The 15,360-nt window shown below is 38.6% G+C and overlaps 1 protein-coding gene across 9 annotated transcripts in view; it reads right to left on the bottom strand.

The window, feature by feature from the left end:
* The window catches only part of SCEL (sciellin), a 166,955-nt gene that overhangs the window by 104,879 nt on the left and 46,716 nt on the right, over nucleotides 1–15,360 (bottom strand). The window contains exon 1 of one of the 9 annotated variants that reach the window (XM_058437993.1): nucleotides 5,613–5,668. The exons of the other annotated variants lie outside the window; for them this stretch is intronic. The gene's annotated coding sequence lies outside the window, so the exon portion shown is untranslated. Of the gene's footprint in view, nucleotides 1–5,612; nucleotides 5,669–15,360 lie in introns of those variants that run through there. 9 annotated transcript variants of the gene reach the window in all.

The raw sequence follows: 15,360 nt of genomic DNA, 5'->3' as shown, positions 1-15,360 counted from the left end.
TTCTTTCCATAAATCTTATAGTAGTTTATCATCCACCAGCAACATATGAGTGTCCATGCATTTGCCAGCATTTAGAATTATCATTCATTAATCTTTTAAATAATATAATAGGTGAAAGTAGAATCATTTTGTTTTACTTGCATATTTTTCTTCACTTTACAGGGCATTTTCTTATTTTATAAATTATCCATTGACAATTATTATATATTTCTTACTGATTTCTCATTTTCTTGATATGTCAGGAACATTCATCTTTACTTTCCCAGTTTTTCATTTAGCTTCTAATTATAAATTTTGTATCAGAAGCTTTTGATTTTGCATTCCCTATTTTTCTCTTTATAATTTCTTCCACTTTCACTCTTTAAAAGCCATCTTTGTAGACCATCCATCAATCTTCTTTCTGACCTCGAAATCCAAGCAATCGTCAAGTCCTATCCATAACTCAACATCTCTTGTGTATCTTTCTATTTCCAAGACACCAATTCAAACTACCATAATCTCCTGACTATTCCAACGGCTTCCCAGCTACATTCTCAGTCTCCAGACTTCCCCACTTAATCCATTCTCCTCACTGGTGCCAAAGTAGTCATCACCTACTTAAAGCTGTTCAAGGGTGCTCCATTTCTGTCATGATAAAATCGAATTGTTAACAAGGCTGACAAGGCCATACCCTCCAGCCTCATTTCCCCCAACTCCCCACTCCCCACTCACACTCTGGCTTCAGCCACAGCAACTTCTTCCAGTGCCTGGGGCTCCATCCTTTTCATCACCTGTGAGCTATTGCTTATTCTATCTATGGCTGAAACACTCTTCTTCCTGAACTTCCCTCAACCCCTCATTTTCCTTCAGGAAAGACTTCCATTCACCTTCCAAATCACACATTCTATATCCTCCAGGAATCATTCTGTGACACCATCGCCACTTGCCCCACTCCTTCCTCCCCAGGCTGAGTTATGAGCCCTACTATGTTTTCAAATAGCAAAGAGTTTCCATAACATCACCTAAGACTGTCTGTGTGTGTGGCTGAATAATCTTCCCCCACCCTCAACACGCACATATACACACACACACTCACACCCGCACACATTCACACATTGTACATCTTAAGAGCAGTGGCCAAGCCCATCTTCTCCACAGCTGATTTTCAAAACTTATCACAGTACCTGGTACATAATCAGTTCTAGAGGAATATTTGTTGAACAAACATGAGGTTAACTAAATATTTATTTTTCTTTTAATTTTTACAATATATTTTGTTGTTTTATGTAATCTCTCTAATCCATGTGGATTTACTTTGGTAATGAGAGAATAAATCCCTTTCTCGTTGATAAATGATTTGTCCGTTGTCACACTTTAAATTCTTACATATTCTTAAATGTGCTTTGTGGCTATCCATTTTTCTCAAGAAATCTCTTTAGTTTCTTACAATAAAAACAAGCTACTTTTATTATTGTGTTTTTCTGATGCATACATTTTTAATATCTAGTAGCACAGCACCCTTCATTAACTTCCTTTTTAGAAATTCTATCAGCTATTCTCATTTATTCATTTCTTTCAGATAACTTTAAAATTATTGTCTAAGTTTCAGCCGGGCGTGGTGGCTCACGCCTGTAATCCCAGCACTTTGGAAGGCCGAGGCGGGCAGACCACATGGTCAGGAGATCGAGACCATCCTGGCTAACACGGTGAAATCCCATCTCTACTAAAAATACAAAAAATTAGCCGGGTGTGGTGGCGGGCGCCTGTAGTCCCAGCTTCTCGGGAGGCTGAGGCAGGAGAATGATGTGAACCCGGGAGGCGGAGCTTGCAGTGAGCTGAGATAGCGCCACTGCACTCCAGCCTGGGGGAAAGAGCGAGACTCCGTCTCAAAAAAAAAAAAAAGTTATTGTCTAAGTTTCCAAGATAAATATTCTATTGGAACTTTTGACTAAAATTGCATAGATTCTATAAAAAGAGTTTGGGAAGAACTAACATTTAAAGTCAGCTTTCACCTTTATGTTTTACCATAAAATGTTGTTATTTTTTAAATCTGGATTTTAAATTTTTCTTGTAGAGATTTTTTCTAGATTTTTATATTTTTGTGCTATTGTGAGTCATATTTTATACATATATGTCCCATTATGTAATATGCTATGTACATTATAAAATATGTATATAATATATAATTATATAATTTTATATATCTATTAATTATTCATTGAGAATCCTAATTTTTCTTTTTATCTGCTGGTGCTGTGAGTTAGGCATACTCACACATGTCACCGTTTGTCCACATGGAATCATGGTTCAAATTCAAGTCTATCTAGATTTCGGCTCCCTGCATGCATTTGTATACAAATTTCTTTTAAACTTTTGCACACAGCATCTCTAATGACAAAAGAGGGAACCCTGGGGAGAACTGGGGAGAGGGCAGGGCAATAGGGATAGTTTTCTCCAAAGCTTTTTAACTAAAATTAGCTCTCCATACAGACATGTGCCATGCTTATTTCATAATTTTATTGCATTTTCTAGAACATTGACACAGTCTCCTGGGATGTATATATCTCAGTTTGAAAAATATGGCTTATAGTTCACTGTCTTTCCCAAGAGGTTTCATATGAAGAATACGTAATCACATTTTAGAGTCAGGGAAACTTGGGTCTACAGACAAAGAATAAATCATTCAGATTTTTAGAGCTATCAAGTATACTATTACAAGGAGGATTCAGGATGATCAGTTCTTGTATCTAGAAGTAAACCAGTTGTCATTGAATAGATAGCTATAAAATTCACTGCTCCAATTAAGTATCACAATAAAAGGATGACTCATGTCCTTAAAATATTTAGTAATCAACATGAAATGAAAGTCTAGTACATGTAGCTGTCATTTGGCAAAGCATCCATTTGAGGAAGAGCTTCTCCTGAGCCCGAAAATCACCAGTTCATGGAAAAAATCACAGTTTACCATTTGTACAATGGTAAGCTGGAAACACTTAAGGAATATAACTGATAAAGACTTTTGATTAAGGCCAGGCACACTGGCTATGCCTGTAATCCCAGCACTTTGGGAGACTGAGGCGGGTACATCACTTGGGGTCAGGAGTTCAAGACCAGCCTGGCCAACATGGTGAAACCCCGTCTATACTAAAAATACAAAAATTAGTCGGGTGTGGTGGTGCACACGTGTAGTCCCAGCTACTCGGGAAGCTGAGGCAGGAGAATCACTTGGACATGGGAGGCAGAGGCTGCAGTAACCCGAGATTGTGCCATTGCACTCCAGACTGGGGAAAAGAGCGAGACTCCATCTCAAAAAAAAAAAAAAAAAAAAAAAAGACTTTTGATTCAGAAGTGAACTTTGAACAACTCCAGCTATGTATGCAGCAATTAATACATAAAATCTTTATTTCCAAGTACCCAGCCAAAGAAAATGGAAAATGATCAACAAATGGTCTAGAAGCAGGACAATGACAGAAAGCGAAGCCATGTGGAACCAATAAAGATTTCCCTTGGACTGCAAGGCCAAAGATTTTATCCCCTCACTCAAGAAATGCTGGGAGTTGATGCCTGAACCATATAATATGCTCTCAGTTAAACAATGTTTGCTTAATTTGACTGCTTCGTGAATTGTGTTCAGTTCATTCCACAGTATGAGCTTAGTCATTCAAAATATATTCTTTGTTTTGTTTACATATTCCCCAGGAATATGAACCTCTCAGGTATTTCATCATAATTCTGGTAGTCTGAGAAGGCAGTCAGGTAAGCATCACCTACAGAATGGCATTCGAGGCGAGGGTGTTCTGATTGTACAGACCACAGCTAACACACATACATCAGATCCCCTCCCTGCTGAGGGGCTACTGGCTCCTGAGATGAAAATCTCATAAATATAATAAACGGCAACACTGATTCCACAAGCCACAAGTTGGAAACGTATTCCATTATGTCTTAGTCATACCATACACACTATAATATTTCCACATATTGCTGGGTAACCACAGTCCGTGATGGAGTGTGGCTCATTTATTGCTACTACATATTTTATGATAAAAAGCATTTGAAAAAATATTGAGAAAATTCAGTAAGACAAAAGACAAGCAATCTGGCTTGGTGTTTTGGTTCTGCTACTCTGATCTTCACAAGTTGCTTAACATTTATGCTTTGTTTTTCTCATCTAGAAAATTCAGGCATTAGACTAGATGGGCCTATGCTCCATTTCAGTTGAAATATTCTGTCAATTAGATCTAAGATTTATATGATGCTAACATTCCAATAAAAATTCTGGCCTGTTGTTGGCATTCTCTGCATATCCCGACATTTAGGATCATCTGAATGTTTTACTTAAATTTTTACTGTTGTTATTTCTCAGTTTTCTCAAATTGCTGTTTCCAATACTTTAAACACCGGAGCACCGCAAATATTAGGAAGGCTTTATCTACGTTATAAACTGTGGAAGTGAAAGACAGTTTTAAATGTAATCACATTTTATGAAAAATAAAATTATCCACACTTGCTATACTTTAGTTTTCTGGTTACTATAAACACTTGAAAGCCAAGTTGTAAAATTCTTCGTTAAACCTTTGGGAAATGAGCACTGGTGTGTCTAACTCCCTTTCAGACTGCAGGTGACCTGGTCAGCAATAGAAAGCCATGAGAACTCAAGTACTAAAGATAGAGCCAGGTATGCTGTGGGGGCACCTCTCTAGAGGACACAGAGCTGCAATTTGCAAGCTGTGAGTGGCCCCTGCATTTGAATCCCACAGCTCTGTATCATAAATAGAAATGATGAGAAAAAACACAAGTCAGACAAGTCAGCTTAGCTATTAATTATAAAAGAAAGCTCTGTTAAAAGAACTCTTCTATCCTTATCAAAAGTCTCCCAAAACTGGTTTTTCAGGACTAGGCTATGAATAAAGTTTGAAAATTGCCCCCACATACATTAATCACTCCTTAGGTTAGAATGCAGAATGTACCATAGAGAAGTTGGCCAGATGCCCACAGATCCCTGTGAGGTACCACGTATCCTTACTCTGCCCCCACGCCCTGCCTTTACTCCTTGGTACTTTCATGTAAGAAATGGTGATTTTCTTATTTGGGGAAGATAGGGTGGAGACAAAAACCTCATAAATATAAACCTCTCTCTCATAGCTCAGCAACTTGCAATATTTTTAGCAGTAGAGAAAAAAATAAATATGACTTATTAACTATAAAGCAATATTTGAGTTCACTATTTCACTAAAAGCATCATTTAGGAAAACAGAAAGATCCTTTAAAAAATGTTTGTATAGTCGCTTGAGAAAATAAACCAGCAGGCGCTGGTCCCTTCACTTAAAGAATTTATTATCCTTTGTGTGGCAGGATTCACCAGCTGACAGCTCCCACCCAGAAAATCAAATAGGTGCTCATTTCTGTGATGCCCATAATGTGTAAAATTGCCAAGAAGTTCATTGCAATGTGACCTAAAAGTGCAGCAAGGAAGATCAGAGCTAACAGCCAGCTGGAGGCTGTCAAAATTTACAGGAAGAAAAGACAAAGATAATACAGTAAGTTCTAATTTTAATCATTTGTAAGGAACACAGAGAAAGCTGTGCACATACAGCAGATGTATTTCTGTTTGCAAGTATAATTCAACTTACCTCTATTGAGCAGAAAACCAGGACTTTTTGGCTAACCAGCCTGTTGTGATTCCCTGGGAGGATCTGGCTGAAAGAAATGGGAACCTAGAGTTTATTCAGTGGAGTCTCAACCTCTACCTGACTGTATTAATGAACAGTTCAGAGGTTTCTTGCTCAGCGGCTGAGTCACTCAGGGAGGAGGTGTGTGGTATGCAACAGGGTGTCACCTTGTACAAATACCAGTTCAATTAAAGCATTCTCACTCATGAACCTACTGTCTTTGTTTGAATTCTTTGTTTAATTTATGGCCTTATGCAAAAAAATATATATATGTATGTATGTATATATATGCTCCTGTGATCACCCTTTGAACTGATATCAACAGTATGCACAATATCACTGACAAGGTGGCATAGGACCCAACCTATTTTGTATTCTCTTTCAAAAAATAAAATTGAAAACTCAAGATAGAAGGAACCCCCATACACCCATAGTACCTGGAAGGCAGGGGCACAGACAAGCATGCAAGGAGTACATGGCTTAAAGGAAACTTCAAGACAAACAAATTCTCAGAAACCCAGGACCCCTAGGATTGGAAAACACAAAAGACGTCTGTTCCACACATTCTACACCTAGAATATTTTGTAAAACTATCAGAGGGAAAATACACCTAGCATGTAAGAATTCTAATCTCTATCTTATTTATCCATGTATAAAAAATGTGAAAAGGGGCCAGGCGTGGTGGCTCACATCTGTAATCCCAGGACTTTTGGAGGCGGAAGCAGGCGGATCACCTGAGGTCAGCAGTTCAAGATCAGCCTGGCCAACATGGTAAAACCTGATCTCTACTAAAAATACAAAAATTAGCTGGGCATGATGGCACACACCTGTAACCCCAGCTATATTAAATAACTATAACACACCATGATAAAGTCATATACAGAAATTTTCAATGCCAGGCATCCCATAGTGGAGAGAAGGAAGAACCTGGAAGGTTATGTTGATGCAGAGTTTTAAAGTCTGAGTGGACAATGATTAGATGGTCAAGAAGAAGAAGAACCATTCATCCACTCTGGCAGGAGGAGGCAGGAGAATCACTTGAACCAGGGAAGTGGAGGTTACAGTGAGCCAAGATCACACCACTGCACTCTAGCCTAGGCAACAGAGTGAGACTGTCTCAGAAAAAAAAAAAAAAATGTGAAAAGGATGGTTGAAACTTCTTTCAATGCTGAGGGCAGCAGTAGACCCGACGTCAAAGGCTGCTTCTGGCCAGTTGCAGTGGCTTTCACTTGTACTTTGGGAGGCCAAGGTGGGAGGATCACTTGAGCCAAGAAGTTCCAGACAAACTGGGCAACACAGTAAGAGAATATCTCATCTCTACTAAAAATAAAAAAGTCAGCTAGGTGTGGTAGTGCATGTCTTTGGTCCCAGTTACTCAGGAGGCTGAGGCAGAAGAGTCTCTTGAGCATGGGAGGACCAAGCCACAGTGAGCTGTGATCACACCACTGCATTCCAGTCTGGGTGACAGAGTGAGACCCTATCTCAAAAAACAAAACAAACAGACAAAAAAACAAAACAAAACAAAACAAAAAACAAAGGCTGCTTCTGCTGGGAGGAAGGAGTAACACTGAAGAGCCATTCTAGGCGGGGACTCCTGTTACAGGTTTTGAAATGCACCTTCCCTAAGAGCCAAAGAGGCTTTAAAGAAGCTTAGCAAACATTGCTGAGAGAAGCCACGTCATCAGAACTTACTGGGTCATCATCATTCATATGTCACACCAGCAATGAACCAAATCCCCCCTGAACAACTGCTCCTGAAAACTACAATGCAGCTGAGTGATGCCCGCTGAAATGACTGTAACAAGAAGCAGAAACCCAGACTGAAGAGCAAGGCAATTGCAGTATGTGGTCATTGTGACTGGGAGACCACTTCCTTTATGTTCCCTGATGCTCTCTTATTCTGGGCTGAGGAATTTGAAAATCTAAAATGGAAAATGTTCTTTCAAAGTAAAACATATATATGTGTCTACTCAGCCTTTTTATGGAATTGTATACATGCAAAATATTTTTAAAATATGCTTTAAGTTTCTGTGATGCCCAAAAATCTTGGTTTGAATATTAATATTACAAATGATAAAGTTGAAAAACAAAGATGTGACTTAACTCAAAAGATAAACTAGAAGCGATCTTCAGCCTTAGAACTTAGCCAAAAAGAAAGCAAACACAGTTTAAGAGCTCCCTTGTAGGGATAAGTTGTAATTTACATTATAGAATGTTGAAATATATTACTTCATGAAACACAGAACCAGAAAGATAAGTTTTTTATCTTATAATGAAGTAAAGTGCAGCTGCCCAAGTTATGGATTTTGAGCTTCCAAGCAATTATTTCTGCATGCAATTAAGGGTTTCTCTTACTTTATACACCAGACCATCCACACTGCTAAGCCAAACCAGTGTTTTTTCATTTAGAATCAAATCTCTAGTATAAAAAGGGACTAATTCTAAACCATTGAGCAAAATTCAGACCTCCTCATGCTGAGCAGATATGACTGCCTAAAATTTAAAATCTCAAATGTGAAGAGGTTGAATCAAGAACGTTTTCGGGTGTGGAGGTAGCCAAATAGCCTGAGCATTAGTTTCACTCAGATGTTTAACTGGGAAGCCTTGGGCATGCTTGGAATAACTTGGCTTCACCACACCTATTTATTTTCAGTGTCGGAGTTCTTGAGATCTCTCTAGAATCGTAAACTCAGAAGCTGAAATGCCAAATGGGTTTTATCTCAGGTACAAATGCCAATTGATTGGTTATGGCTTCCTGGAGGAATATGTTGAGGTTTGTAAGCAAGTAGGGACTCAACAAGGGAATGTCATGGTTAATTAGCAATATCCACCACAGGTCTTGGATGGGGGAATGTTTGCTGACCCTGTCTCATAAAATTAGATGTTGCGACATCACATTGCTTTGTCTATGTGTTATACCCAAAGAAACAACCAGCCAAAACGAGCACCGTATTTTTTTGAGTTTAGGTTCACAGCAAAATTCAGAATAAACAACAAAGAGTTCATGTATACCCTCAGTGTCCCCATTATCAACATCCCACATCACAGTGGGACATTTGTTACAATTAATGAACCTGCATGGATGCATCACTAACACCCGAAGTCCATAGTTCACATCAGGGTTCATTCTTGGTTTTGTATATTCTTTGAGTTTGGAGAAATGCATAATGATATGTATCCACCATTATAGTACCACATAGAGTAGTTTTGCTGCCCTAAAAAATCCTTTGTGTGCTGCCTATTCATACCTCCCTCCCCGCAACCCCTGTTAACTGCTGATCTTTTTACTGTCTCCATAGTTTTGCCTTTCTCAGAATGTCATATTGTTGGAATCACATAGTATGTAGCATTTTCCAGACTGGCTTCTTTTACATAGTAATATGCATTGAAGTTTTCATCATGTCTTTCCATTTAAGTTTTCTCCATGGCTTAATAGTTCATTTCTTTTTAGTGTTAAATAATATTCCAAGGCCAGGCATGGTAGGTCACACCCATAACCCCAGCACTTTGGGAAGCTGAGGTGGTAGGATTGCTTGAGGCCGAAAGTTCAAGACCATCCTGGGCAACACACTAAGACCCTGACTTAAATAAAATAAAATAAAATAACAATAATAATAATATCCCATTGTCTGGATGTACCACAGTTTGTTTATTTATTCACTTCACCTACTGAAGGACATATTCGTCGCTTCCAAGTTTCAGCAATTATAAATAAAGCTGGTATAAACATGTGTGTGCAGTTTTCTTTTTTGTATATTTATGCTATATTTTGAACCCAGTAATATATCATATTGTTTGGAAACTAAAAAGTATAAAATGGAATAAATGGAAAGTCTTCCTTTTCCTCCAAACCTTTCTCTCCAACAAAAAAGCAGTTATTAGTTTCTTCTGCGTCTTTCCAGAGACATTTATGCATATACAAGCAAATGTAAGATATGGATATATTATACTGTTCTGAATCTTGCTTATTTCCTTTAAGATTATATTCTGAAGATGTTTCTATATTGATTCTTCACAGCTGCTTGTTATTCCATGATATGGATAGTCCATAATCTATGTCATCAATCCACTGTTGATGGGCATTTCCATTATTTCCAAACTTCTGCTAACAAAGCTGCCATCAATAACATTATACAAAAATCAACTGGCACATGTGTGAATCTGTAGGATAAATTCTTAAAAATGTAATTGCTGGGCCCGTGTGTTTGCACATTTTAACTTTGGTAGAACAAATCTTGCCAAATTGCCCTCAGTAATGGATTTACCAACTTATCCTTCTTATTCTCATTTGTCTTCTTTCAGTCATTTCTTCATTTAACAAGCATTAAGTACCCACAATGCTCCTAGTATTGTTTCTATCCCAAGGGAAAGGAAAATTAATGAGACCCAGTCTTGCTCACCAAGAATTTACAATTTGTTTGGAGGGACAGACATTGAATTAAATAGTTATAACACACCATGATAAAGTCATACACAGAAATTTTCAATGCCAGGCATCACATACTGGAGAGAAGGAAGAACCTGGGAGGTGATTTTGATGCCGAGTTTTAAAGTCTGAGTGGACAATGATTAGACGGTCAAGAAGAAGAAGAACCATTCATCCACTCTGTCATCTTCTTAATGTCTTCCACATTTCCCCTTAATAGTGAACCATTTTGCAACTTTCCTGCCTCATTTCCTCTACCAAAATAGCAACTTGGCAGCCCCAGCAACCCCAGCTCCTCACGGTGTTATGGGTCCACATTTTCTGGAGATAATCATGAGCCACACTGCAAATACAGTGTAATTCTCCTGGCTGCAGTCTGAAATAAATCATTCCATGGGGATTAGAAGCAAGAATTTTTTTTCTCCCATTGAAAAACTAAGAATAGGCAATTTTTGTAATTAAAATCTTACTTTTAAATTCAGATTATTTCACAACTTTCCTCAATTTAGTTAATTCTCCCACTTTATTCATGTCTCTTCATCACCAAATACTTAATGGTATTACATCATAAGCCCCTTGAGATCAGAGACCAGGCCTTCACATTTGTTTTTATACTAACACATAGCACAATTCTTGACTCGTATAGATATTTACTCAGATACATACATATATGATCCATATAGTAACATTTAATGTTTGTTGGTTAAATGAAGGAATAATAATCATAAACAACAAGTGTGCATGCATAAGGGGTATTTATTGCTTACCTAAAGTCTGGTTTATCTGGTTTATAAATCTGATTTTCTTGAAAGACTACAGTATTCTCTTCAATTCACCAGGAACACTCACTGATTTTGTTTTTTTCTTTGAGACAGAGTCTTGCTCTTTTTGCCCAGGCTGGAGTGCCATGGCACGATCTGGGCTCACTGCAACGTCCGCCTCCAGGTTCAAGTGATTCTCCTGCTTCAGCCTCCCGAGTAGCTGGGATTACAGGCATCTGCCACCATACCCAGGTAATGTTTTTGATTTTTAGTACAGACGGGGTTTCACCATGTTGGACAGGCTTGTCTTGAACTCCTGACCTCAGGTGATCCACCTGCCTTGGCCTCCCAAAGTGCTGGGATTACAGGCGTGAGCCACCGTGCCCAGCCCTCTCACTGCTTTCTTAAAACAAGGGAAGATTTCTCTGCATTTTACAGAGATTGCTCAAATAATAATTATCATAGCTAAACTTATTGCCCAAGGTTGGAATCCCCATCATCATTGCCTCCTGCCTCACCCTCTTCCCACTGCTTTAAACTACATCGAATTTAGTTCATCACTCAACCATTACTATCAATTCTACCTCCTAATTCAGTCTCCCTTCCACTTGATTCCCACGGCTGCCTAATTCAGGCCCTCAACATCCTGAGAAAACACTGTTTTCATCACCTGTTAACTGGTCTCTTTCCAGTTCAACTCTAACCCCTGCTCAGTCAGTTAGGCTCTTTCAGGTTGTACGGATCAGCGATAAGGTCTGGAAACCTCAGCTAACGGCAGCACAGTTAAGCAGAGCAGACCCAAAGAATCCAAAATGATGATACTTCAAAGTCTACAGTTTATCACAAGAAAAAGATAAAATGTAACAACTGCATTAAAGTAGAGATAAGCATCACAGTTAGGGGCTGTCTCATAGCAAAAAGTCAAAGGAGCCAAGGGCAAATTCCAACTGTCCTTTCTCCACAAGGTTCTTCTCAGGATCCACTTTCTGCCTCAGGCTGAGAACCACAGACTTGTGAATGGAACACCCAAATGGAGTTTCAGCTGCAGTATCTTATTCCCTGCTGATCCCATAGACATATCCTGCTATGTGACCATGCCTCCTGGGGTTTCAGCAGACACAAATCGTCAGTCTCACTGTTATCAATAAACAATAATTCCTAGCTGGTAAAAATCACCCTGAAACTCTTGGGGTGCTTGGTTACAAAGCCATGAGACCAATCAGTATGTTTCAGATCAGGGCTGTGCAGGCTTATTTCACATTTCAGCAGAACAACTCAGGCTAGCTTCAGACCTGCTAGAATTAACCTTCATAGCCCAGAGGGTTTAGTATAAAGATTTAGGGGTGGTTAGGAAGACAGAATATTGTCTCAGAAGCCTTTCTTAGATCTTAAATATACAAGCTGCTTGTTACTTTGCAAAACCAACACTAGTTGGCACAAATCTGGGGACCCAAGGACAGCTCTGAGTCTCGCATGCTCATGACTCAGCTCTCTAACCGTGATTCTCTACCTGCTTCTTTCTGCCATGCTACCAGTTTGTCATAGTCTCTATATGTTTCAGTTTAAATCCCCTGAGAGAGATCTGCTTGAGTCAGTCAGCCACCATCCCATATTGAATTTCTGTGGGAAGAGGTCTTGCACGGGACCATCTCTTGGGTCTCTGGCTAGCCATAAAAGGACAGACACCTACACCATCTCAGTTAGCTGTGACTAAAGCAACAGCACTGATGGTTCAATGCATGGTTCCCCTGAGTCTTAGAACTGCTAAAAAGTCGACTACAAGCATGGCCTTGCATACAGTTGTAAATTTCTCTCCAGTAAAGACAGTCCATTCCCTAATGCTATTTTTCCAAAAGACAGATATAATCATGTCACTCCCCATCTTCCAACCCATCATAAGTTCCCCGTGTTGCATGAAATTCAAACATTTTAGATTCATACACAACTCTGCTGTCTAATGCAGCAGCTACTGTTCTACATGTGGCTATTTAAAATTTTTATACTAATTAAAATTAAATAAATTTACAATTCAGCTCTTCAGTTACACTTGTCACATTTCAAATACCATATTGGATGGAGAAGATAGGAAATGCAGAAAGCTGGTCTAAGATGTCTTGTTAAGTCACTTTCAACTATTCCAGGCTTACCTCCCACCACTTCCCCCTATGTGCCCTAAGCTTTAATCACATCAAAATCCTTGCTGTTGCCCAAACATATTATAATATTTTAGGCTTTTAATATCTGTATTAATGCCATTACTGTGGCTTGAAATGTCCATTTCTTGTGCACTTTAGTGATCTCTTACTCACTTTCTCAGTCCCTGCAAACACATAACCTGATCTATGGAGCTTTTCTTACCATTTCAGACCCCAAACACAGCTAGCTTCCTCCTTTCTCTCTGCTCCAGGGGAACTCTGTATATTATTTTATTATAATACCTAACTGCATTATACGATAATCTAGTTGTACCCAGCATACCATATGCCATTCTAGAAGAACTTAATAGCAAAGGCAGTTTAACTATTGCTTAAGAGCACAAATTCAGGTGCCAGATGGTCTCTGCCAATGACTGCTTGAGTAACCTTTTGGTAAGTCATTTAACTCCTCTCGTCTCAGTTTTCTCACCTGTAAAATGAGAATAATTAAACAATACCTTTCCCATAGGGTCACTGTGAGGATCAACTGTGTTAACACAGAAAAAGCACTTAGAACAGGGCCTGCAATTTTGCTAAGGTGCTACCTGAAAGTTAACTCTTAGTAAACTGTTAACATTTTATTTATTCATACGTGAAGTATATCTAAGAACAAGACCATAAGCACAATTAATAGTTCTCCTCTTCTCAGATACACTTACTGTGCCCAGTGGTCAAGCTCTTTAACACACAATGTTGTTCATGAACATCATTAGCTGTCTATAACTAAATGCAGGTTTTAGGAGGTATATGAAGATCCTCTCAAGAGTCAGTCCCTGGGACTTACTGAGGTTTCCTAAAAGGTAAATCATGCAGGAACTTCCGAGAAAAAAAGTATGTAAAGGAACAGAATGAGAGGTGTCCATGTGGAGTTTAGTGTTTACTGTAGTACTGCATAATTCATTTCTCTTAGATGATAACTTGTTGCTTCTCACATCCTCTTCTGTTTGATTGGCATGGCATTTTTCTCTTCTTAGACCCAATCTTTCTTCTCTTTCCTCAGTGTTCCCATATCCATCACAGTAGAGTTTTCTTTCTTGAAATCTATTTTATCTCTCCCCTAATAATCCATGGTTGTATTAGTTTTCTATTGCTCCTGTAACAAGTTGCCACAAACTTAGTGGTTTATAGCAACATAATTTATTATCTTATAGTCCTGGAGGTCAAAAATCTAAAATTAGTGTCACTGGGCTAAAGTCAAAATGTCGGCAGGGTTAGTTCCTTCTGGAGGCTCTAAGGAGAGAATCTGTTTCCTTGACTTTTCCAGCTTCTAGAGGTCAGCTGCATCCCTGGTCCATGATCTCTTCCTGGTGTCATTTCAACCTCTTGCTCTGCCACTACATCTCCTGTCAATGACTGATCCTCTCATCTCCCTCTTAAAAGGACACTTGTGACTATATTGGGCCCACCTGAATAGCCCAGGATAATTCTCTCATGTCAATGTATTAATTTAATCACATCTGCAAAGTCCCTTTTACCACGTAAGATAACATATTCACAGAACCGGGACATTAGGATACGAACATCTTTCGGGGACTATAATCCAATCTGCCACACCTACCATATATTTACAATAGTTCCAAGTTTCCTATAACTTCATCTATTTTTACAATTTAAAAAAAAACTAAATATTTCATTAAGTAAATGAAGTTCAAAATGCATGCAATAATTTGAATTAGTAGATAGATAACGAGATAATTCTATACTATTATGAGTTTTATTAAGTTAAAGTAGGTGACATATTTAGATTGCGTCTAAAATTTTGTATTTAAAAGCCATGTAAACAAATGCTAGAAAGACATGAATTTTTATAGTCATTTTCTACCTTCCATTCTTGAGTGATATAAACAGTATTCATTTAACAGGCATGTTTTCGAATGATTACAGGATGCTTGAGTATTGGTTGCAATGATTATGTGAGACCTGTGCCCAGCTAAATCTGGGGGAAGCATACTACCTAAGCTTTATATAGTACCTATGCACACATATGAACATACCTCCACACACATGTACACAATATATTTATACTTATGGATCTATAATATATGAGATTTATACATATATAATACATATATAGCAGATCTACACACACACACACACACACACACACACACACACGTTGATAGCTCTACCTGTGTCTGCCTCCCCTATCATAACGTAAACACCTTGAAGGCTGAGCCCTGAGCTTATTTATCCTTGAGGCTTTGGTAGTCCTGACTTAGCCAGTTCTCAGGGATTGTTTCTAGGATGAATGTATCTGCATTACCATGTGACACATGAGGAAATGGGACAGAAGGCACTTGACAAGAAAATGAAATCGCCAGGCTCTT

The sequence above is a fragment of the Hylobates moloch genome, unplaced genomic scaffold (genome assembly GCF_009828535.3).
Source record: "Hylobates moloch isolate HMO894 unplaced genomic scaffold, HMol_V3 SCAFFOLD_4, whole genome shotgun sequence".
In the NCBI taxonomy this organism is placed as follows: Eukaryota; Metazoa; Chordata; class Mammalia; order Primates; family Hylobatidae; genus Hylobates; species Hylobates moloch.
The sequence above is the reverse complement of the archived record's forward strand: the minus strand, read 5'-3'. Positions and strand labels throughout refer to the sequence as shown.